The sequence below is a fragment of the Pelophylax lessonae genome (assembly GCF_965119305.1).
Source record: "Pelophylax lessonae genome assembly, chromosome: 12".
Classification (NCBI taxonomy): Eukaryota; Metazoa; Chordata; class Amphibia; order Anura; family Ranidae; genus Pelophylax; species Pelophylax lessonae.
The window spans coordinates 48,638,560-48,661,382 of NC_138779.1; positions in this window are offsets into that span (position 1 = coordinate 48,638,560).

Sequence of the window (22,823 nt, forward strand, 5' to 3'; positions counted from 1 at the left end):
ATGAAGAATCCAAAAAAGTAGACCGCACTCGGGAAAGTAAGATGAAAACAATCAAAACTCCTTTATTCTTCTTCGGTGTAGCAGACAGACAGTACAATGCACATAACAGACGTGCCCGGTTATCTAAACTGAGCTGCACATACGCAACTCCGCTTACAGCGGCTGGCTCAATCCCTGTGTGCCTGAATGACTGCTTCCTGCACTGCAAGTGACGTCATCCTGCGCCAGCCAATTAAATTGGCTGAAAACCAGCACACAGAAGAAGATGCCGGTGAGGAAAGTGAGTATTAGCTGCTTTTAGTTATACTTTAAGTGAATGCTTTCACAACGCACTAAAACATTGTTACAGATATTTGAAGTTTCATCAGAAGCACTTAAATGCTGTGGCAGTATACCTTCCATGGTGATTTAACCTCTTTTGCGCTGTTTGACCATTTACAAAAAGTATATGTCAGCAGGATCTGGTAAGAAGCTGGAGTGTGTTTTCTGATCTGTGTGCACTGATTTGTTTTATTACACACTGGTGAATGGACCTCTTAATATTGGATTAGCACATTTTTGGATTTTGTTCATATGGACTAAATTAGTATACGATCAGAATAAAATAAGCAATCACAACAAGTTTTTCTGGTATCACTTTCATTACTTTGCGCTGTCTGATATTATTACTTTTGTTAGGTTTTTGTAGTGCCGCATATTTTCTTATGCAATGCTTGATACTGGAATTTCCACTATATATGTAGCCGGGACCGGACTACCATAATATAAAGTGTATACATCTTTATTCTAGCTTACCGTTATTGTTGATGTTGCTAGAGTGCCCCTTTAAGGCTGCATTCAGAGGAGGATCAGCTTCTCGCAGGAAGTGGAAGAACTGGATTGTGGGAGATGTAGTTCTATACTGGCTGCAGACTGTTATTTGGATTACCGAGGTAACTATATTCCCAGAAAGCATTGAGCAAGGGAAGGACCATGGGAAAGCCTATACACCTATCTGCTACACTGTGCGCGCTCTTTTGCTTTTGGGACCCAGTGAGTGCAGACCAGCCTGAGTGGCATATGCAGACACTGCCAGTGCTTGGGGCCTAGTACACGTGGCCTGGTAAGTGCGGTGGCTGTTCCAGCGGAGCTGAATGAAGAACGAGCGGAAGCTGAATTGACTGACTGGGGCAGCAGAGTACCGATCACTTCCAGACGCAGTAGCATGGGAGGGTGCATCGTCTGTGTTGCAGGATCCACACATATAGACATCAGAGAATTGAAGGGTGCCTGTGTGAAATCCTAATCACAAGTATAATCCTCATTCATCAACACACTGATAGCAGACAGTATTGCACATATCACTACTTTGGGATTACCAATATCACATTGGACAGTGATAAGAGCTCCAACTGCCGGCGAAGACTTAGCAAGGCCTTGCTAGGAGAGGGGACCTAATATTTGCTTTGCCTTAAAGGGGACAGGTTCACATTACTTTGAATTGTTATTAGTTAGAACTAATTCCATCTTTGTTAAAATTCCTAAGACCTTTCTTCTAGACTATAGTCATAACATTGCCATAAGTATTGACTGTCCTTGTTTGAGACCCTGTTTAATTGTGTTATCAATGATCCTTGTTATTTTCTATTAACCATTTACATTTATATTGATATCATTCTGTTGAATACCATTGAGTTTGTTGGGGTTTAACCGACTGATATTGGAATATTCTTAAATCTTAAAGTTCTACCTGTTCACCTTTGAGTTATACCTGTTCATCTTTTCAGTATAATAACAAAACGTTATTTCAATTGTGTCAGTGTGTCTTTGGAGAATATACTTGTCATGTCAGAACCTAGAGTATTTAGGTGGGTTGGATTGTTCACAGGGTCAGGTGAGTGCTGAGGAACACTCGTTAACCAGCAGCCCTCAAGGGGGCAGTGCTGCTACATATACAATGGTGCACGATCACACCTAAATGTAGTGTGGCTTGAAGCTTGTCACTTACACAAAATACATAGGCTCTAATAGACTTCAATAGGAGTGCCTGAAAACCATGCAAAAAATGCCTGTACAATCACTCACAAAAAAAAAAAAAAAGATGGTCAGCTCAAGTGCAAATGGGGGCTTTAAGCGGTAGTAATAAGCCACTAAAATAAAAATAAAGTGGGCCCGCTGCAGGGTTAAGTCATAATGTACTAGTATGCACCACATAATAGCACATTATAACAGACTTACTTGTAAAGCGTGTCTCTCCCAGCAGCGCTGTCACGGATCCCCGGTGCTGCTATCTTCACCTAGTCTTCCTTCTGGATTGGTGGGTTTCTGGCTGTAAGAATGGCCTGGGCCCAGTGAAGGCAGAGATATGCCGTCCCTTCAGAGCTCCGGTGGCATCACCAGCAGCATCCCTTGTGAATATCTCCTAAACAGTGCAGGTTTAAGAGATATTCACTGTACCTACAGGGATGCCTTATTATAGGCTTACCTGTAGGTACAAGTTAAAAAATTGAGTTTACCTCCACTTTAAATCCCCTGTAAGCATCAGATGATCACACATGTACAGCATAAGACACATTAATAATGTCATACAAATATGGTGCTAACATTCAGCATTCAGTTCTCATTCCTGCAATGTCATAATATACAATGAAGCAAAGAAACATTTGAAATAATTTTCTCCCTTTGCCTCATAGTAAAGTTTAAATGAAGTTCTGCAGTTTTGTAACATTCCTTGGAGGTTGGGGTGAAATAGTAACAACACGTTGCAATCTGCTTGGTTTTGAAATACAAATAGTAAGAGTTGAGAGCTGAAAGAGGGAAGTAGAAGACCAATGATGCAAGCCTGGCGGTGAGTTTGGTTTGGAAATGAAGAAGAGGACACCCTAGGCCACCTCTGAGTGCTGCCACTGCAACCACCCACTTCCTCTGCGTCGTATACTCGATGTACTCTGTACATTCATGTATATGTGGAGTTCAGCAGGTACTGAACCCCCCTACACACATCCAATAAACCCACAATTTGTCTTCTCAGTTATCATTGCACCTGTCTCCGCTATACAATGGAAGAGTAGATAGAAACACAAGCACTAAAGTCATACATAATCTTTAGCATAATGTTATTTCAAAAGTTATTTTGAATCTGGAGCTTTCATTAAGATAATCTCTGGTGATCCTGCCATGAAGGTCCATGCTGCTGCACTTCCTGTTAAAGGGCGACAATGCTCTGTCCCGGCCTTCCAATTTAGGCTTCTGCAATGACCCCCCTTTAAATGGGCTTCCATTGGTGACCAAGGGGGGGGCTTTTTTAACACAATTTGCAGGCATTGTTCACTGTAGAAATCCCCCCTTTGTGAAATGCTATGCAGCCATCATCGGAGTGCATATAGACAGGAAGTGTCTGCAAAGAGGATGCTGGAGTTTAGCATAACTGAAATGTAGCCAGGGAGGAAAACAAGCATTTTATTTAAAAAAAAAATGGATCTATGGTGATCTGCCTGCTTGGTGGATGAACTAGAAGCAATATTCAAAGCACTGGTGCTGACTGTGTTCTGGCTTTGCTTCATACATACATTTGTGGAAAAGAAAAAAAACCCAGTAATGTAGAATTTGAAAATAAAATAATCTGGGAAGTGATTTCCCTCGGTAAAGGCTGCATCTATGCTCTTACGCATCGAATGCCCCTGCACAGGAATCATTTTCATCATTCAGTAAAAGCATACTGACTGTAACGTGAATGCTGACAATTAGTAACATTTTAAACTCTATTTAAATTAACATATTGTTGTTATTGTTTGCAGTCATGTCACTCTTGGCAGTGGTTATCCAGATGGAAATGATGGAGTTATTAATGCAGATCTTCACTGCATCTGAGCACCACAAACCAAAAACACTGTTTAAATAATTTGTATTACTCAAAGCAAACTCCCACATCCATCCGCCGTGTCTCTCTGCCTTATTTTATTGAGAAATAATTTTAAAAAATTAGCTTTTCTGCCCGTAGCCATCTTGAGTAAGAGCAAATGATTCATGTAGCATTTACTTTCTGGAATCCATCTGCCCTTAGCTCAAGCATGCATGTAGGTGAGTGTGCTTAGCTGAGAAAACCTCCCCTCTTTTTCTCTCCTCCCCTCCCAAAGACTCCTGGGATGTATGACTTAATTTGCCTAGGCAAGAAACCAGGAAGTAACAGAAGAAATGTAAAACAGAAAGCCTATAACAAGTAAATATGATATGCTTTCCTATCTATTTACTAATCCTAGCAGCACGAGGATTAAAAATAATTAATGTTGATTGGAAGAGTAAAGTTCCACTTTAAAAGCAGTATTTTTGCCAGTAGTACAGCTGTTTTGTATCTACAATTTATCCACCTATTCTGTGATGGAAATACCATGATGTGAGATATGGAAGACTTTTTTTTTTAACTTGACTGCATTATAAATTCCTGCCCAACACTAATTAGTATTCAAAAATGTCCCCCCCCCCCTTCCTGCTACCTATGCTGATTATTCCGTGCAAAAAATGTCTATCTATTTGGTACCTATCTGCTCCAATCCCATGATCAGCCTCCCTGTTTTCATCAGCAAATACTATAGATGAGAGGAGGGAGCACTGACATTGGCTGGGACATGGGAGCCTTTGGGTGACAACTTTGCTCTCGGGTTTCCCAGCTGTTGTCAATCATTCTTCCCCTTTCCCTGCAGCTGCAGCTGACTGGCATGGGATCACATGACTGGACCAGATCGGGCTAAAAATAGGTAAGTATATACATTTTTTTTTTTTAGAAGTTACTTTGCATAGGTAGTAGGAGGGGGAGGGAACATTTTTTTTTTCTTTTAACAGAAAACGTTTAATTAACCACTTGCCTACCGGGCACTTTCACCCCCTTCCTGCCCAGGCCAATTTTCAGCTTTCAGTGCTCTCACACTTTGAATGACAATTGTGCGGTCATGCTACACTGTACCCATATGAAATTTTTATCATTTTTTCCACACAAATAGAGCTTTCGTTTGGTGGTATTTAATCATCTCTGGGTTTTTTATTTCTTACAAAAAAAAAGAAAAAAAACAGAAAATTTTGAAAAAAAAAAAAGTTTTTCTTATTCTGCGAGTAAATTTTGAAAATAAATACATTTTTCTCCTTCACTGATGTGCGCTGATGAGGCGGCACTGATGGGCACTGATAGGCTGCACTGATGGGCACTGATGAGGTGGCACTTATGGGCACTGATGAGGTGGCACTGATGAGGAGGTACTAATATGCCACACTGCTGGGCACTGAGAGGTGGCACTGCTGGGCACTGAGAGGTGGCACTGCTGGGCACTGAGGTGGCACTGCTGGGCACTGCTGGGCACTGAGAGGCAGCACTGACGGGCGGCACTGATGGGCACTGAGAGATGGCACTGCTGGACACTGATGGGTGGCAGTGATGAACACTGGCGGGTGGCGCTGATGGGCAGAACTGATGAGCACTGATGGGCAGCACCATCAGTGCCCACACTCAGTGCCCATAGTGCTGCCAGTCAGTGCTCGTCAGTGCCTAGATGAGCAGGCACTGATGGGCACTGACTGGCAGCACTATGGGCACTGATTGTGGGCACTGATGGGGGGCACTGATGGCAGGCACTGTGGGCACTGATGGTGGGCACTTAGTGTATTTTATTTACCTTGTGTAATCAGGGCACTGGTGATCAGTGCCCTGATTACATTCCTCTGTGTCCCCGAACGGCTGATCGGCTCTGCTCCTTCCTCACATGCAGTCTCTGTATATGTTTACATATGAGATCATCTCTCATTGCATGGGCCGATCACGTGGTAAATGGCCACTGTGATTGGCCATTTACCACGATCTGTGATTGGCTGTGTCCAAGGGACACGGCCGGCACAGATTTTCCCCAATGCGCGCTCGCGGGGAGCCCGTCTCTGGGAAATTCGAGTCCGGGCTGCAGCCGTACTTCGGCTATAGCGCGGACCAGAAGAAGTTAAATGTTAGTACTGGTAGTACAGACTGCACAGTTCAATGGTAAAGTCAGTTGCAGAGCAAAATACAATTCAGAACTTCAGAGGGCAAATAAACAGGTTGCTAACAAAATTTGGTCAATTCTGGTTAACATGGCCTACACAGTCGATGGGGAGTCAGGTTTAATCAGATAAAGGGACATCACATTTACCCTTAGGGTAGGTAAGCAAGGAATCATCAGTGATCATCGTCAACCACAATAGAAGTAACCCAGAGTTTGAGAAAGGGGGATAAGAAAGAGAGAAAAGGGGGTGGGGTAACTAAGTGAGCAGAGAAGGATCAGGGGTAGGGACTAGCAAGAGAGGGAAAGGGGAGGGGGGCAGGTAGGGAAGAAGAGGGGAAGGAGGTTTAACCACAAAAAAACAGGGGGGAGGGGTTGGATTAAAGGCACAAGGAGCATCCGATTCTCAAACTCCATCCTAATAGTTTTGCCCATATGCATCTATCCACGTAGACCACACCTTGCTGATTTCTGAGGACAGTTCCTACTTTCATAGATGATTTTAGGGGAGGGGACATTTAATGTTAGGCTGGATATCCACTTTAAATTAGACCTGGCAGGCTGACCCCGATTCCACTAGCTCCGAGGGTTTGTCTCTTGGGTTTGGTGGAGGAGGTGGTCCCCTCGGTGGCACATAGAACATTGCTTGGTATTCTCCTATTCTATGCCAAAAAGGCGATCCTACTGCATTGGAAGAAGGAGGCCCCTCCCTCGCTTTCATTTTGGAAGGGCTTGGTCAATGCTGTCTTACCGCTCTATAAAGCGACTTACCTGTCTAGGGGTTGTCCCAAGAAGTTTGAGAAGGTTTGGAGAGCGTGGGTTGAATCCTCCGCTACAGTGGGTTAGCTGTATAGTTTTGATTGGTTCGGTTGGACGCTGGCCCTGCGTCCTGTCGTATACTACCATTTGAGTTATGCATTACTATCTCTTATGTACTGTATTTTATGTTGCTGCTCAGGTTGAATTTTATGCTGTGTAGCTATTGAGTTTTGTCATATGCTGAGGGGGGCTTGATTGGATGAAGCTAAGGGGTGCTCATCTCCGGGGGTCGGTGCTGGCCTGTGTGTGTTTCTGGCGTGGGCTTGCGCCGACCCTCTGACCTCGGTTATCCGGTCTATTATGTAGGGTGCTGGTGTCTGTTTGGGGGGGGAGGGGGTGGGTTTGGAAGGGTTGGGTGGATTGTTTTTGTTTTTATGTCTGCTTTGTCTTTCTGTAACCGTTTGTTACTGTTGGATGGTTTCTCTCTGTCTTTTTAAAACTGAATAAAAATAATTTTCAAAAAAAAATAAATTTTGGCAGTGTTCACAAATATCTGACACCCCCTGCTGCGGCCTCTCACTTGTGATTTTCTAAAAAGTACAATGTACTGACCACTGGGGGAGAGGGGACTGGGGAAATGCTTCCTTTTGCCTGCAGCAGACTGATGACATCATCTCAGCCTAGGCAAAGTTACTTACTAGAGCTTAAGGACATTTTAAGTGATAAAAGTAATAGTGATAAAAAAGTGATAGGTAATGCCTTTCTGAAAATGATACCTTTGCTGTACATTGTCACAGGTCTGCAAACTATTTATACTGACTTTTAATGGTACTAACTGGTTCACTTTAAGGTGCAGTTAACCTTTAACATCCAGACATGAATATAGGAAACATAAGAACCCGCGTGAAGGAAGAGTCCCTGTGTTTCCTATAATATTTATTCATTTCCTTCCATTTTTTAGCTGTCTAGCAGTAAACCTCTTTCCCTTTATTGCCCATATTCCAGCGCTATGTGCCAGCCTATATCATCTATACGTTTCTGCTAAAGTTTCCTCTAGTGACAGGTGTGTGAATGGCAGTTCCAGCCGGGCCTCCCCAGGACTAATCCCAGACACGCGTCCCCCAAGCCTCATTCACACTGTGGATGGGGATTAAGTTATTAGCGAGGCTTAGGGACAACAACAAAAGCTTACATTGGAGATCAGATCATGTTCTAGCCGATGGATCGCGCTGAGCTCCTGTTCTAACACATCTCTGGTGTCTGATCCATGAGAACATACATTTCCTGTACCATCCATTCCCAAACCTCAGGTATTACATGGAAATTGAATTAAGTTCCTTTACGCCAATGTGTTCTAGTGGAAATAATGAACTTTACATTCACAAGGAGCAGGCCACGCTGTTTTTTGCTGTTCAGCTACCTGTTACTGAGATGGACTTTATTATCAACACCATACAATGAAAGGGGAAGTGCAGTGTACAGTACATTGATAATGGGTAAAAGGGGGGGTGAAAAGGGTGCAGGGATAGTAATCTGATCTGCACTAATAAATGTCATTATTGCAACTTGGACCTTCCAGCTACACTATAAAAGAGAGTCCAGGAAGAACAGCAGACATACCTGAGGGGTTTGGGCAAAGAACAAGCTTTTAGTAGGAATAGATGGCCACGATGAAGTCGAGGCCACACTGGATCTCACTGATGGGAAGTAAGACCTGGAAGCTAGGCCTAGATCACACTGGAGTGGATGAGAGTAGGATATGCCTAGTCAAAGTATGAGGATAGTCCTATGTGAGAGTAGGTGATGAGGGGATCCCTATAGTCTAAAAGCCTCACTGGAGCTTGAATTTAGCTGCGTGCTGACTCCAGGTCCACTCTGCTTTAGTGCCATGGACCACCAGTCAGGTAGGCACCAGAAAGTAGAACTAAAGCAGGTAGATGTACTGTGGTTGAAAATGGAGTGGGATGATCAACAGGTAACAGGCCAGATGTCAGGACTGGCTACAGACATTGTTATCAAGATACAAGCCAGAGGTCAGGACAGGCACTGGACATGAAAAATCAGGATACTAGACAGAGGTCATTGAAGGCAGCAGACATGGATAACCAGAAATAAGTCAGAGGTCAGAACAGGCAGCAGACATGGAACAAAGTCAGATGTTGGTACAAAAGATTCAAATTATGCAGGGGATGTCCAACCTGCGAATGTGGCCCAATGCAAAATCATAAACCTGCTTAAGAATGTTGATTTGTTTTAGGAATTTTTTAAAAATGCGTTTACACTTAGCGAACACATGCAGCTCATGAAAATTTTACAATGTCTCTTTACTGGACTTTAAGTTTTATCTTTCCAAAGTAAAATCTTCCACTCTTGACAATCACGCCTTATTCATGTCATCAGTTTTCTGCAGCACCTATATTTGTGAGCACATGAACAGCAAAATTAGATACAAAATGTCTGATGAGCACCTTGAGAATTCATTGAGAATTGCTACTACATCCATCCAACCAGATATTGGTGTGTTAGCTTATCAGAAACTGTGTCAAATATCGCACTAGTTGTATGTTTTACTTTTTTTAAAAAAATGATTACCAAAAAAAGAATTTATGAATCAGATAGGTACATTATATCAGTGATCGTTCACTTGCCCGTCTTTTTCTGCTCATCAGCTATCTTTATTGTTAGTATATTTTATGTGTGTGCCAACACAATTCCTCTTCTTGCAACGTGGCTCAGGAAGGTCAAATGGTTGGACACCCCTGAATTAAAGAATGCAGGCTAGCTAGCAGTAAGGCTCTTCAGGGGTACAGCAACTAGCCAGTGAAATTGTGTATTGGGCATAAGCTGGTCTGAGCTTAAAGGAGCTGTAAAGTCTCAAGGTTTTTCACCTTAATGCATTAAGATGAAAAACCTTCAGGGTTGCATCTGCCCCCCAGACCCCCCGTTATTCCTACCTGAACCCGAACGATCCAGCAATGAGGACGAGCCCAGCAGGTCCAGCCACTGTCTTGGGTCCTCATTGAATAGATTGATAGCAGCAGGAGCCATTGGCTCCTGCTGTTGTCAATCAAATCCAGTGACACTAGAGCGGGGCCAAGTCCTGCTGTCTGTGTCAATGGACGCAGGAGCAGGACTCAGGAGCGCACCCGCACGGGTGCCCCCATGGAAAGCGGCTCTCACTCACCGTGTGGCACCCCATGAAGAGGAGCAACTAGAAGCTGTGGCGGGACACCCCAGAAGAAGAGGATCAGGGCTGCTCTGTGCAAAACCCTTGCACAGAGCAGATAAGTATGTTTGTTTTTTTTTTTTTTTTAAAGAAAAAAATTAACCTTTACAATCACTTTAAACCAGTGTTTTTCTACTCCGGTCCTCAGGGCACACTAACAGGCCAGGTTTGCAAGAAAACTGAAATACATCACAGGTGATATCATTTGCTGCTCAGTGATTGCAGTATACTAGTCTGCATCTCCCCAAGGTAATACTTAAAATCTGGCCTGTTAGTGTGCCCTGAGGACCGGAGTTGGGAAACACTGCTTTAAACAGACCCGGTAAAAGAAGATAGAGAGCGGCTGCAGGCAGAGAGAGGGAGCCGCTTCTGATTGACTGTGACAAAACAGATGTATCAGCCAGGCACCACTCTAATTGGACAATAGAAGGAGTAGTAGCACTGGACTGTGAAAGTAGTAGCGATGATTTTAAAAGTGAACCACTACATGAGGTGGTCTTATCAGACAACAGGCAACAGGCCCAAGTCCCAGGTAGTTGGTTTAGTCAGCCTTTACCAAGCTGTATCACGTCTGTCTGCTTTTAATTATTTTCGCTTTTTGCTTCTGAGGCCCTGTCGCGTTTATATACTGCAGACTGTGGTTTGATCAGGGCCCATTGTGTATGCCCTGGGCCATTGTCTGACCTTCCATGCCTCACCTATGAATGATAGGCATTTGTATTTCAGATCAGCTTCAGCAATCCACTCCTAGCACTTGGGATACCTGTCCAAATCCAACCTGTGCCAAATAGTATGGTGCTCACCATCTACGGGGGTCAAGTCCAATATGGGGTCCACCTCCTACCCACAGTTATGAGCAAACACATGTTCAGCTACGTACCACTGGTTTTCGTCAATTACATATACCGAAATCACTGTATTGTCACTCCCAATGGCGTGGACTCTACTGACGCATTTTGCCTTCATGCTTGGATTAAACATAAGTCTGGAATTTTGTTTGATAACTCAGTCATTTAGGACCAAAAGAAAACCTCTTAAAAGTGTATCAAATACCCTAATTACTGACCAAGCATTAAAGCTGAAAAAAGTAAAATCTGCATACAAAAAGGTTATATACAGGTTAATTTTATGTGAATATAAAAAGGAAATTAAAAGTTTTGGGACATATTAAGATCTGGCTTATGTCTATAATTGTGTCTAATAATATCATATTAAATCTGTTATATGTTGTGTGCTAAATAGATTCCAAACATTCAGCCAGGGTTAAGCCAAGCGGTATGCAAATGAGGCCTTGAGTGCCTCAGCAGGTAGGGGACACAAAAAGGGCAATTCAAACTTTACTGATCATTTTGTCTTCATTTTAAAATCTTATTTAAAAAAAATACTGACATAAGTGATATGGCTTTAGACTGAGGTTTTGTTTTTTTTTTGGTGCTGCAATAAGAATGATAAAGAATTGGACACATTTCAAAAATATTTCTGATAACTGCCATCTTTCTTTACATGATCTATGCCGCCAGACCTGATGTAAAGCATTTGGCCCCATATCCAGATCTGTCCTAGTAAATAGAGTGTGGGCTCATATGAGTGTATCTTCTTTGCTGTGGTGCCATCTAGTGATGTATTATATTATGGCAGACCCTGTCCTCTCTCTGACATCCTTCTACATTGTTTGTGCTCAGCTGTGCAGTGCATAGCAATCAAAACTACGAATACCAGAGTGAGCTAATCCATAAACTGTGGCCTTGTTCTGTGAACTATACAAATATCAAGCTCCCTCCCATTTAGGTTTGCACACAGATCTGTTTTTAATCAGGCACTGGTGCCCACATGTACCTATGTACCAAGGTGCTTCTGCACATTCAAGAAAAATCCAACCTGGCTGCATTACTATAAGCAGATGTCAGCCTTAAAGCTGACCTGCAGATACACAAACCTTTACATACGAATATTCCTCTGAATTAGAGAAAATTACTAGCCAAATACACTTTCTTGGTACCATCAAGAACATTACAATACGTTATGACTTTGAAAGCAATTTTTTTTATTACAAATATTATAAAAATTCCCAAAAGTGGACATAATTTGATCCAATAACTCCCTCATGGCTAAACTATGGTCTAATTTCAATAACTTGTTGATGTGAATACTTGATAGATGTGAATACTTGATAGGAACAAACATATTCAGTCAAACTCAACATGTTTTGCAGAATATCCGCTTCTTCAGGGGTATGAGAGGGAGTGAAGTTTCTGCAAAGAATTAAAAAGCAAAAAAAATAAAATAAAATAAAAAATAAATATATATACAAAAGTGTCATTACAACTATAGAAGAGTACTACTGCGATAGATGGAATATCCAGAACTTACCCAATGGAGTCAAGCAGGAGAGGGTCAGGTGTACTGGGACAGAGGGGCAAGCATTGGAGTGATATAAGGCCAGATAGTATCTATATGTAAATAAATATAGCCATCCTAAACAACCAAGCATGACCATAGCTTTATACAATTAACAAGAAACTAGTGTTCAGCTTGAGCATGAGTTCGGGCCGAACATTGGCTGTTTGCCTTTCAGCGAACACCCGCATTGTGGGAGCATTCAACCATTTGTTCGGCACGCTGAGCATTCCCCAATGCACTGTGCACCACACAGTGCATTAGAAGTCCTGAAGCAATGAAGGCTTTTCCCAAACAGGGCACAGAACACTGTCAGACCCATGATTGGAGAAAGTAATGATGACTGTGCCCGCTTATTGCTCATAGACCCACCCCCACACTATAAAAAGAAAAGATTTCTTCCCAGAGCAACAATTTGCAGTATGATGTTGGAGTGGAGACAGATGGAACAGGGCTCTGTTCATTACTACTAGCGAGCTAGGGTGCTATAGTGTGCTACTGTGATTCTATTGTGAGTGTAAAGTATCAGTGTAGTGTAAATATAGTGATAGTGCAACGTGAGTGTAGTGCAACCGTTAATTTTTACTTCAGTGTCTGTTTTTTCAGGGCAGGTTCTCCTCAGTATATTGAAATGTTTCAGTGTAGAGTGTCAGGGCAGTTTTACTGCAGTATTGTAGTGTTTCAGGGAACTTCTGCTGCAGTATATTGAAGTGTTAGTGCATGTTTACTGCAGTATATTGAAGTGCGTTAGTGCGCATTTACTGCAGTATATTGAAGTGCGTTAGTGCACTTTTACGGCAGTATATTGAAGTACGTTGGTGCACTTTTACAGCAGTATATTGAAGTGCGTCAGTGCACTTTTATGGCAGTATTTTGAAGTGTGTTGGTGCAGATTTACTGCAGTATATTATAGTATGTCAGTGGAGTGTGTCTGTGTAGTGAGTACTCAAGTTTAAGTGCACCAAACAACACTTTCCATTGAATAAAGTGCATACAAATACACACTTTCCCATCTCTATTACATTTCAGTAATAAGACCCCCATCATGTCTGGCATGGCACTGTGAGAGGGCAAACAGCGTCTGTGTCCACAGGCAAAGGTGAACGTGGTCTGTCCTCAGGCAGGGAACCATTTCCTTTGTTTAGTGATGTTGCCTGTGCTATCCAGCCACAGCATGCAAAGGAGGTGGAGGACTGGTTTACTAAACCATTCCCATCCTCCTCATCCTCTCCCACCCAAGCAGAGGCTAGTGTGCATTCCACCGCAGCTGCCAGAGCAGCTTATTTTGCCTCCTTGTCCACAGCTATTCCTGCCATAGCCCCAGCATCGAGCATGGAGGAGTCAGCTGAGTTATTTGAACACTGCGTCAACCATTTGCTCCTTGACGATGCACAGGCCTTACTTAATTCATCAATAGTTCCTCTTTAGGGTTACGGTGTGAAGGCACCACCAACACCCAAAGCCCAATTTTTCCACACCTGTTACAGACACCAAAATATAACCAAAAAATCTCTAATCTTGTTCTGAGAGCACTAAATTGTGGCCTCATCATACAGACTGTCTCCCCGAGCCATTATTTGTAAAATAAAGAAAGCTTGCAGGGAAAATGTCATATTTTTGCCCTTATTAATGTAATTTTTGCTGCAGTAGGTTCTATATATGGTACAGATGTGCCACTTTATAGGCAGACTAAGGGGGGACCCCCCCGGCACTATATTTAAAGGATTTTTTCATTTTTATTGTTTCACTTTAAGCATCAGTGAATCACTGCTCATTTTAAAATTGTTTTTTACAAACTTTTTTCCATTGATACATATCCCCTAGAGCAATACCCAGACCCCTATACCCTTTGCATGCCCAATTACTTGCATCTAAGACCTCAAAATGGGCACTTTTGAATTTTCCAGTTCGGGTCTCATAGACTTCCATGGGGTTTGTTATTCGGCTCCGAACGCTTGCAATTTTCGAGAGTTCTGGAGCGAACCGAAACCGGGAAGTGTTCGGCCCATCTCTACAAGTAACCAACAATCCAGCAAACAAAACTAAAAGAAGAGAAAAGATATGCATACCAGCCAGACTAAACTTCCAAGCTTAAAAGACAAGTGGACCCTATAGCAGAATCAATAAACAAGTGGTGTAGATATTCATAAATAGTAATGCATATCATGTATCCAAAAATTGCAATTTTTAAGAGACCACATCATTCCAAAATGAAAGAATGTCTCCATTTCACCTGGTAGTAAGTACCCATCAAGTAAGTCCACTGTCACTGCCTCCCGCTTGGGATGCGCCATATAAGCCCTCCAACCCGGCGCGCACCACCCAAACTGGAATGGACAGCGAATCGTGTCACTGGGCCCGATCTCATGGGATTAATCCCCTTCTGAAAATTGTTTGGCTTCTACATTGACATACTAGGCTCAATAAAGTTTGTGTCACTGACTTCCCAGACCCTTGGTGCTCAATCTGTGGCCCAAGGGCCCTTTTGGTCTCTGTATTGTACACTCTCCCACTCTGTATTCCAAATCTTCAAATCTACGTACAGTACAGAGCACTGCACACACATTCAAAGCTAGAGGGACACAAAGCAAAAACCATGCCTCTCCTCCTCCATAGTGGCTCTGTGTCCCTCTTGTGCTGGTTGTGTTTACAGCGCTATGAATGGCTGCACATATACAGTATTTCTAATAAAGAGTGAGAGCACAGTGGCATTGGGGCAAAAAGAGAATGGGGGATATAGTTGTTCAGCCAAAGGACAATTGAAGAAGGAAGCCTTGAGGAGGAAATTTAAAAAGGAAAATTCAAATGCACATTCGTTATATTTTTATCTGATTTAGGAAAAAAAATGACTTTAAATACCATTTTAAGCAAAGCACTGTAGCTGTGACTGATCATGATGTTATCTTTCACACATCAGCTTAAAATTGGTTTGGCTGGTCCACAAGTGCATTGTAAAGCTTTAGAAAACCTCAAGCAGTTGGATGTATAAGGGTAGATTCAAAGCTGCAGATAACGATAACATATAGGGCCCTTAGGTCTCTTAAGGCTGCATTCACACTTGAGCGTAGCGTTTTTTACCGCGATTTTACAGCGATTTTTACAGCGATTTTTACCGTGATTTTACCGCGATTTTTTCAGGCGTTTTTCATTGACATCTATCAAAAACGCTGGTAATCAGCCCAAAAAGAAGCTCATGTACTTTTTTCAGCTACAGGCGTTTTGCAAAACGCTCAGATGTGAACAGGGGCCATTTAAATGAATGGGGTTTTACTTGTTGGGCGTTTTGGAAGCTTTTCTTTTGAGCGTTTTTGGAGCTGAAAACGCCCAGGTGTGAATGGAGCCTTACAGTTTCTTTGTTTAGCACTGTACATTACATAATTATTGTTTTAGAACTTTAGTAACATTTGAAAATACTGCAGTGTGAGCTGGAGTTCAAATTAGGACAAAAAGTGAAACTTTTCAGTGAGCTGTTACTGTTATCCAGAAAATATTACAATTTCAGAAAGTTTGCCTTGTCAGAGGTCTGTGTAATCTGCTGCAGCCTGAATCCAAAGAGCTACTCACAGGGTTACTGGTAATGTACATTTTGAGCTTCCTGTTATGTAACTTCTGCTCAATCTGCTTCTTGTCAGGAAAGGGCTCACCTGCTGGTGGCACTGTAGCTCCCAGATCCATAGGCTGCAGTTCCAGTGTCCACCAGTGGGTGTCTCTCAGCAGCCAGAAGCTGACATCTCATGCAATCAGTCATCACCTGATGCTGGTTGCAGGAAGTGTATTTAAACCGTGTGCATGCTCTTCCTCACTGCCTTGGTGTTGTCTCCATGTGCTCCTGACCTGCGTTCCTGTGTCCCTGCAGCCTGATTCCTTCCTTCCTTCCTGCCTGCTTACTCCGTCTCTTGTTACCCTCTCCCTGTTCTATCTAGTTCCCAGCTCCCTCTGCTTGATCTCCCGTGTATGACCCCCGGCTCTGTTACAATTATGATTCGTTTATCCTGTTTTCTGCATATATTTGGTTTGAGCAGTTGTTCGCTGTGTGTCACTATTATTTGGTTATCTTGTTTGATTTACACAGTTGCAGAGATGTATAGTAACGAAGTAGAACTACTTAAGTACCGAAATGCGGTATCTGTACTTTCCTAGAGTAGAATTTTTTTCTCCTACTTCTACTTTTACTTCACTACATTTTTTCGATGATTTCGATACTTCTACTCAAGTATTTTTTTTTTGTGCTGCATAGTTACTCGTTACTTTTAAAAAAATTACCACTGCCAGAACAGTAGATGGCAGGTTACATAAAGCTCAAAAAAATGTGTATAATGTCATTTGTAAATCAGCGCATAATAAAAGCTGCTATGCCAAATCTTTCCAATAAAAAGAAAATATGAAACAAACAAATAAATGGTGCTACAGCACTTAAAGTGCATCAAGAAACTACTAACAATTAACACAACTTGGCTGTGCGAATAAAGTGCCTGTGCAATCGATATATTATTGTTGCCCCCAGTGCCCTGCCCACACTCCACACAGTATCAAAAATAAAGTGACATGAATGTGCTAGAGCCTAAATGCAGTGAAAATAATTATTCCCACAATGTAACAGTAAATTCAATTCATATAAAATATGACAATAAATCACAATAAAATAAGTTATGAAATAAGTTAGGTCAGGTGCGTGCAACAAGTTGAAGTGTGTAAACCTATCTATAACGAAAAGTCCATAAATGAATTCCAGTGTGCAAATCTAAAGTGTCACTTCACTTGTCAGATGCTTCCACCTCCTTCAGTGCTCGAGTGACCGACCAACACACTTAATGGTGGTGGCACTGGTGGATAGTGTCTGGGTGGCACTGGCACTGACTGCCCTGGTTCAAAAAGCCATATATATTTAATTATTTCAATTCTCAATCTCATAGGTCCTCTCCTCATAAGATATTAATAACTTAAGATTAGGTGATGAACTTCTTGGCGGCCCTGGCAGGATGACGGGGACACCCGCCACTTCTGGAGCCGAGCCGCTGTGATTCCCCAACATGTGACAAAGTGACAGCCAGGAGATCTGGTGGCTAGTAGTGCTCAACAATACCGCTTTTATATATAAAAATGAAATAAAATATAGTGACTCACAATTTAGTAGTAGGTAGCGTGTAGCAGTAGGCAGCACAACTCAATTCAATCAATCCCACAGCCTCGCTCGCGCCGCGGCCCGCGGAATCACTGTCATGATCATCAAGTTAAGACCGCACTGGAGGAGCCGTGCTGCCGTCTTCCCGCTCGAGGTCTCTGCCTCTAAACGTGTTGTGTGTCACTCAGACTCCACCCCTTAGGGCCCTTACTGAGAGGAGTTGTGACACAGGCGGCGGGACTCGGAGCATTTTCTTCGTTATCTCATCTTCTTCTCTATGAGGTGGACCGTGGAGAGGGCCTAATCCTTGCCATTTGAGAATCAAATAATCAATATAAAATATTAATATATTATATACACACGGGTCATGGGTGGCTTTTTTGAACCAAGAAGAGCGAGACTGACGGCTATGATGATTATCCGACCATCCATGGTCCATGGACCATAAGTGTTGTGTTGTGGTGGTGCCTGTGCTTCCTGCGGCCTGCCTCTGCCTGTGCGGCTGTGCCTGCACTGCAGTGGCCACTGGCAGTGGCACTTAACTTGAGCAAAGCAAATGAGCACTACTAGTGTGAAGGACAGGTGGTGGAAGCATGTTCTGACAAGTTCTTATAATGAAAATAATATAGACAGCTTTTTGAACCAGTGCAGTGCCAGTGCTACTAAGGTGAGAGGCAGAGAGAGAGGCTATCCAGTCCACCACTTTATTGAGCAGATCACAGAAGAAAGGTGGAAGCATCTGACAGCAAGTGACAGCACTTCTTAGATTGCACACTGGAATTCAGTTATGGACTTTTCGTTATAAAGTTTAGTTTACACACTTAAACTTGCACCTAACTTATTCACAATCACAACTTATTTTATTGTGGTATTGTCATATATATTTTATATGAATTAAATTTACATTGTGGGAATAATTTGCACTGCATTTAGCACAGACATGTCACTTTATTTTTGATACTGTGGGCGATGATTTTGAATACAAGAAGAATATATATAATTGCAGGCACTTTATTAGCATTTTTAGCACAGCCACTTTGTTAGTAGTTTTTGATGCATTTTTCACTTTAAGCGTTGTAGGTTTGATGAAGCTGGCCTGGCACATCATCATCAATTAATCAAATCAAACCGTGATTAAGAAGACTGTGCATGCTCCTGTTCTGCCTTTTGATCAGGTGAAAAGGTGGACGAACCAAAAACACCACCTTCCACCCCTGGCCCTTCAACTTCAAGTGGTCTGCCTGGCTGTGAGAGTGAGGAAGCTCAGGAAGGAGACCTCCCCTGGCTTTAAAAGGTGGATGCTTTAAAAGGGGAAGGGAGGGACTTTATCTGTTTTTTGTTTTCAAAAAGTTACAGCCTAAGGAATTGTGATTGTCCTTTAGGTTAATCATTTGAATAAATCATTTGAAATAATAAAAAACAATATGATGTTCAAACTTTTGACTTCTTTCTTTAATAACTACATAACACAGTACTTGTACTTCTACTTTCAGTACTTGAGTAGAAATTTTTTTTCAAAACTACTGGTACTTTTTACTTTTAGTACTTAAGTAGCAAATTTTTTGAAAAAACTACTTGCAATACTTAAGTAAAAAAAATGTTGAATACTTTAGTACTTCCACTTAAGTAACTTTTTCTGCGAGCACTTCCACTTCTACTCAAGTCACTTTTTGATCGAGCACTTGTACTTTTACTCAAGTAGAAATTTTGAATACTTTATACAAGTCTGCACAGTTGTCGTTTTCTGGAGGTGCGTTTATATTTGTGTTGTTCACTTATTTTTAAATAAATTATATTCTTTTACACTTTACTTGTGCCTGATATTCTCTGTGCAGTTCACACATTTCTGGTCACACCTGTTGCTGACACTTCTTCTACAGTATTACCAATCACATTCAGGATTGAACCTAATTAGTGGCTGCAAGTAGCTCCTTAGCAATGGCAATTTTTTTGGACAATAGACTTGCTGTGTGAGAGAGGCAGGGAGGAGCCTGAGAATTCCTTCCTCCATCACAAGCTCGGGTTCCCAGACACAAATCAAGGGGTGGATGGTGCAATCCAGGTATCATGTAAGGATATCCTGTAACCCTCCGCAAATAGGCTGTGTTTACTTTATGTACAGTATAACTATATTGCATATCTTCAAAACTGACCAGCTAACAGCTTTAGTGTGGTTTTTTTGTACATTATGTTGCATTTTCATATTTAAAAGTGTCCTTTACTCTACATTTATTTTAAATTACGAATTCATTTTTTTTTCCAGTATTGTTGTGTATTGGGTTTCAGTGATGGTTTGCATTACCCTCTACAGGCTCTAGAGGTCTCTCTAACCTTTGCTAATCCAGTTCTTTACATACTTCCATTCGTCTGTAACCCTAGACTGAGCGTGACTGTCAAACTTTTTTGGTATTTGGAATTGTCCAAGGCAGGTTTTCTTAAGCAGATTTCACTGGAGGTGGCTAGGTGTTCCTTAAGAGTGATCAACGACAGGCTGATCTTCTACTTAGGCTTCATGTATACTAGCCAACAATGGCAGCCCCTAATTTTGAGTTTAGGAACTTTTGACATTTCTTTGAGCCAAATCTCCTAAACTCAACTCCATAAAACCTATTTGTCAATGTACATGTAGCACTACCCCGGCAAGGGCTGCTTAGTATTGTATGTTCCTCTGTGCAGCCTTGACCCTGTGAGCTTTCCAGCCCCTCTGACACTCTAGGTTCAGACATGATGTGTATACCTTTTAAATAAGACACAGACTCAATGCAAATTTAATTCAGCCCAGTTTTTTACTTAGTCAGAAAAAGAGGCCAAATAAGAGTGTCAACTCAGCCAAGTCCCGAAACAACAATCAAGACTCAGTTGAGGCAACTCTCAGAGCAGTTAAATGAAAATGGCAAACACAAGAGAGTGACAATAGTATACAAAATGATAAACAGCAGTGGCGGCTGGTGCTCAACATTTTTTTGGGGGGGGGGGGGTGCAAAAAGAAAAATGTAATAGGTATTGCTTCGCGGCAAAAAACGCGGTAAAAAATTGTGTGACTTTGAGGTCACACAAGTGTGAAAGGGGCCTTCAGTAATCAAGGAACAGTGCCTAATTACTGTAGCCACAACTCATGGCACATTAGCATGGTGTTAATTGTCAACAGCACTCTATACAATGGTAATCAGTGAGTAGAGTGCTCTATACATCTATACACTGCTCATAAACAGTGTCCAGATAGCAGCGCACACAGCCAGTACAGAACTACAAGTCCCAGCAGTCCCAGTGTCCAGATAGCAGCGCACACAGCCAGTACAGAACTATAAGTCCCAGCCGCTCTAAGCTGCTTCTTTAAACCTCTCCTGATAGCAGCACACATCAGCAGTCCCAGCGTCCAGATAGCAGCATGCTACCAATAGAGAACTACAAGTCCCAGCGTTCAGTTAGCAGCATGGAACCAGTACAGAACTACAAGTCCCAGCAGTCCCAGTGTGCAGGCAGCAGCACACACAGCCAGCCGACTCGTCCACAGAGCGCTGTCTGTACAATATGCCGGGCTGGGGGTCACAGGAAGAGCCGCTTAAGCAGTAGAAGAAGAAGGTGAAGAGGAAGATCATAGTCAGCAGCAGGGCTTTTTTTCTCAGAAAATAGGTGCAGGAACTCACTCTCCCAGCCCAAATCCCTGCCCCCAACCACGCCCAAGCTCCACCCCCAGACACTCCTTCACTAGAGGAGAGCAGTACAGCGGCGCCAAATAATGAGTGGAGGCTTAGAACTGTGTGTCACACAAGGCACATGGTTCAGGAACACAAAGTACAGGACTTCATAACACACAGGGCTCAGAAGTGTTTATTGTGCAGTTGTGTGCAGTGTGTATCACACAAGGCGCAGAAAAGAAAAAAAATATCGGCAAACAGGATAGTACTTACGTTGAATGCGAAGCGTCCCTTGTTCTCAGAAACTTGGCGCATATAGCCCTGTGTACAGAGTGCAGTACAGGGGTCAGGAATATGTAACATAAAGCCCAGCACACAGATAGCAGTGGTAAAGAGTATGTAATATGCAGTCCAGCATACAGAGTGCAGGACTCAAGAGTATGTAATCAAAAGCCATTGTTCAGAGTAGAGCATTAAAGATACAATCCAGAGGCCTTTAATATGTAACATACAGCACAGCATACAGAGTAAAGCGGTTTGGAGTATGTAATATACAAGGTGTTACAAAATTCTCACCACTGGACCCTGCACGCTGTGCCATACATTACATACTCTTGGTCACTAACTCTGTATGCTTTACGGTCCCCCAGAAAATTTCCCTGGTCTCCCCCCTCAAGTATCCCCCCAAAAGTAACCATCAAATCCTCACTTCCGCTTAGCCCTTTGCTTACCTCTGTGTCCCCCATCCACACCTAGCCTCTGCAACCCTCATCCACAGCTCACCTCTTCTTTCCCCTGTTCACAGCTCCACTCTCCACCCCTATCCACAATTCACCTTTGCACCCCCCCCCATCATCATCTCTACTCTGCACCCTTCTAACTACAGCTTACTCCCCACGTCCACCACTCACCTCTGCACCCTCATCCATATTATTTCTGCCCCCCTTCTTCAACCCCATCTAAAGCTAACCCCAATCCACAGCTCTCACCTTTGCCACCCACCATGTTTCACCTCTGCAACCCCAGCTCCCCCCCCCCTCCACAGCTCTCATTTCACACAACCTGACTTCTGCCCTTTGCAGCTCTTACCTCAGCACAAAGCTTCACCCCCCCCCTTCCCAGTTCTCCTCTGCACACATTTCTACCCCCCAACTGTCCTCTCTGCCAAAATCCACTCTCCCTTCTCTGAACCCCCCCCCCCCCCCACTTTACCAGCTCTCCGCTCCACACAAAACCCCCCCCCCCCAACTTTCCCAGCTCACCGCTCTGCACAAAACCTCCCACTCTCCCAGGTCCCCGCTCTGCACAAATCCCCCCACTTTCCCAGCCCTCCTCTGCACACAAATCCCCCTCTCTCCCTGCCCTCCTCTCCACCTAAATTCCCCTCTCTCTCCCAGCTCTCCGCTCTGCACAAATCTCCCCACTTTCCCAGCCTTCCTCTCTGTAGAAATCTCCCCACTTTCCCAGCCTTCCTCTTCGCACAAATCTCCCCACTTTCCCAGCCTTCTTTTCCGCACAAATCTCCCCACCTTCCCAGCCTTCCTCTCCGCACAAATCTCCCCACTTTCCCAGCCTTCCTTTCCGCACTAATCTCCCCACCTTCCCAGTCGTCCTCTCTGCACAAATCCCCCCCACCTTCCCAGTCCTCCTCTCTGCATAAATTCCCCCGCCCCCCATACACATAC